Here is a 3,729-nt window from a genome sequence, read left to right on the forward strand (position 1 = left end):
TGTTTTCCATCAAACCAGAGGCAGAATTCTTTGTAAAAGCAAGAGAGGTAATGTCTTGTATTGATAAGAGCATCTTTCAGATGGAATTGGTTGATGTGCAGTCCTCCTTTGCTTTAAAACAGCTCTTGCGGTTTAAGGGTGCAGTGGACTTTTGGCTCAACCATGTTAGCCAATTTCAGTACCCCACAGTAAGGAAAGTGGCCTTGTTAATACTGACAATGTTTTGATATACTTATACTTGTGAGTATAGCCTTTCTCATATGAATGCCATCAAAACAAGGGCACGCTGTTCCATGACCAATGAGAAGTTGCATAGGTGTCTCAGAATTGTCCTTATTACTTATGAGACAAACTATGTTGAAATAGCAATTCAAGGCAGTGTAACTTCTCTCACTGACTCGAACAGGCTTAAAATGACAGAAGTCTGATATGTATAGTAGTTCTATAGTAGCAAATCACCTAACTGAGGCATGTAATCGTAGTGAAAATGCAAAGACTGCATATCTGTTTTATGATGATTCAAACAGGCCTACTTATTGTTAGTCTGGATACACTTTACACACACTCCCTCATTACATTATTTTATTTATTTTTGACGTGCTGGACGTGCTGGATGTGCTGACGTGCTACGGTAAGCGTATTGTATCATTTCCGGTTGCCGACTGTGTCTACTGATAGCGTTGTTGCTGCTCTCATCTCAGTTGATTTTCCTATATATATCACATTACTGTGGATTAATATCTGCTGTATATTTAAACTTTCGCTAGTTTACACAAGCACTCTCAGCGCTTTTCTCTTAGTGACTTTTCTCGCTAATCGCACAAGTTGTTAGTCACTTTAGCTCTGCAGCTAGCATTAGCAGCTAACTTAAACTAAGCAGTTAGCGATGGCTTCTCTCTCTCCCTCTCGTTCTCCTGCTCTCTCTTGCTCGGTGTGTCAAATGTTTAGTTATTCCTCTGCTTCCTTTAGTGATAGTGGTAAGTGTAATAAGTGTAGTTTATTTGCAGCACTGGAGGCAAGGCTTAGTGAATTGGAAGCGCGGCTCCGCACCATGGAAAAACAATCAGCAGCTAATGTAGTCAGCCAGCCCCCAGTATCCGGTGCGGGCCGACCTAGCGTAGCTCCCACTCCCCCGGTAGCTCCCGAGCAGCCGGGAAGCCAGGGCGGCTGGGTGACTGTCCGAAGGAAGCATAGCCCTAAGCAGAAGCCCACGGTTCACCACCAACCAGTTCATGTTTCTAACAGGTTCTCCCCACTCAGTGACACACCCGCTGAGAAACAAACTGATTATTGGCAGCTCCATAGTCAGAAACGTGAAGTTAGCGACACCAGCAGCTATAGTTAAATGCATTCCTGGGGCCAGAGCGGGCGACATTGAGTCAAATTTAAAACTGCTGGCTAAGAATAAACGTAAATATGGTACGATTGTCATACATGTCGGCGGCAACGACTCCCAATTACGCCAATCGGAGATCACCAAAATTAATGTTGAGTCGGTGTGTACGTTTGCAAAAACAATGTCCGACTCCGTAATTTTCTCTGGGCCGCTGCCTAATCTGACCAGTGATGACATGTATAGCCGCATGTCACAATTCAACCGCTGGTTGTCGAGGTGGTGTCCAGCAAACGATGTGGGCTTCATAGATAATTGGCAGACTTTCTGGGGAAGACCTGGTCTGATTAGGAGAGACGGCATACATCCCACTTTGGATGGAGCTGCTCTCATATCCGGAAATATGGCCAAGTTTATTAGTAGACCAAAACCATGACAACCCAGAGTTGAGACCAGGAGGCAGAGCTGCAGTCCTACACGCTTCTCTGCGCTTCCATTAGAGCAGTTACCCACCCAAAACTACATAGAGACTGTGTCTGTCCCCCGACCACAAAAAAATTTAAGGAAGCAATTCCATCAGTACTGAATTCACTGCCATGTCTCAATACTACAGAGGACTCTTATGTTAACTTTAGTCCCTCCCAAATTGATAATCTTGTTGATAGTGCTGCAGGCTCACTAAGACAAACACTCGACTCCATCGCCCCCTTAAAAAAGAAGATAATAAAACATAAGAGGTTAGCTCCATGGTATAACTCCCAAACCCGCAAATTAAAGCAAACATCGCGAAAATTGGAGAGGATTTGGCGTTCCACCAAAGTAGAAGAATCTCGCTTAGTCTGGCAAGATAGTCTTAAAACATATAGGAAGGCCCTCTGTAATGCCAGAGCCGCCTATTACTCAGCATTAATAGAAGAGAATAAAAACTGCCCTAGGTTCCTTTTCAGCACTTTGGCCAGGCTGACAAAGAGTCATAACTCTACTGATCCATGTATTCCTATAGCTCTCATTAGTAATGACTTTATGAGCTTCTTTAATGATAAAATTCTAACTATTAGAGACAAAATTAACCACCTCCTGCCCTCAACAGGCACCGTTCTCTCCCCAAACACAGGCACCTTAGAAACAGCAGTAAATCCTGACATATATTTGGACTGTTTTTCTCCAGTAGATTTGTCTGAACTAACTTCAATGATTTGTTCAGCTAAACCATCAACCTGTCTCTTAGATCCCATCCCAACTAGGCTGCTTAAGGAAGCCTTACCCTTAGTGAGCACTTCTTTACTAGATATGATCAATCTGTCTTTAGTAACAGGCTATGTACCACAGTCCTTTAAAGTAGCTGTAATTAAACCTCTTCTTAAGAAGCCTACTCTTGATTCAGGTGTTTTAGCCAATTATAGACCTATATCTAACCTTCCATTTCTATCTAAGATCCTTGAGAAAGCAATCTCTAATCAGTTATGTGACTTTCTACATAACAATAGTTTATTTGAGGATTTTCAGTCAGGATTTAGAGCGCATCATAGCACAGAGACAGCACTGGTGAAAGTCACAAATGACCTCCTAACTGCATCGGACAAAGGATTTGTCTCTATACTTGTCCTGTTAGATCTTAGTGCTGCATTCGACACAATTGACCATCAAATCCTTTTGCAGAGACTGGAACATTTAATTGGCATTAAAGGAACTGCATTAAGCTGGTTTAAGTCCTATTTATCAGACCGATTTCAGTTTGTACATGTTAATGATGAATCCTCCGTGAAGGCAAAAGTTAGACACGGAGTTCCACAAGGTTCTGTACTTGGACCAATTCTATTCACCTTATATATGCTTCCTTTAGGTAATATTATTAGGAAACACTCCATAAATTTTCATGGTTACGCAGATGACACCCAATTATATTTATCAATGAAACCAGATGAACCCAATCAGTTAAACGAACTCCAAGCATGCCTTAACGACATAAAGACCTGGATGACCTGCAATTTTCTACTACTAAATTCAGATAAAACTGAAGTTATTGTGCTTGGCCCCAAACACCTTAGAAACACATTATCTAATGATATAGCTACTCTGGATGGCATTACCCTGGCCTCCAGCACCACCGTAAGGAATCTGGGAGTTATCTTTGATCAGGATATGTCCTTTAACTCCCACATAAATCAAATTTCAAGGACTGCCTTTTTTCACTTACGTAATATCACAAAAATCAGGCACATCCTGTCCCTAAAAGATGCAGAAAAACTAGTTCACGCATTTGTTACTTCTAGGCTGGATTATTGTAATTCCTTATTATCAGGCTGCCCTAACAAGTCTCTAAAGACTCTCCAGCTGGTCCAGAATGCAGCTGCACGTGTTCTGACTAAAACTAGAAAAAGAGACCACATTTCTCC

Source organism: Thunnus maccoyii, chromosome 18, assembly GCF_910596095.1.
Source record: "Thunnus maccoyii chromosome 18, fThuMac1.1, whole genome shotgun sequence".
In the NCBI taxonomy this organism is placed as follows: Eukaryota; Metazoa; Chordata; class Actinopteri; order Scombriformes; family Scombridae; genus Thunnus; species Thunnus maccoyii.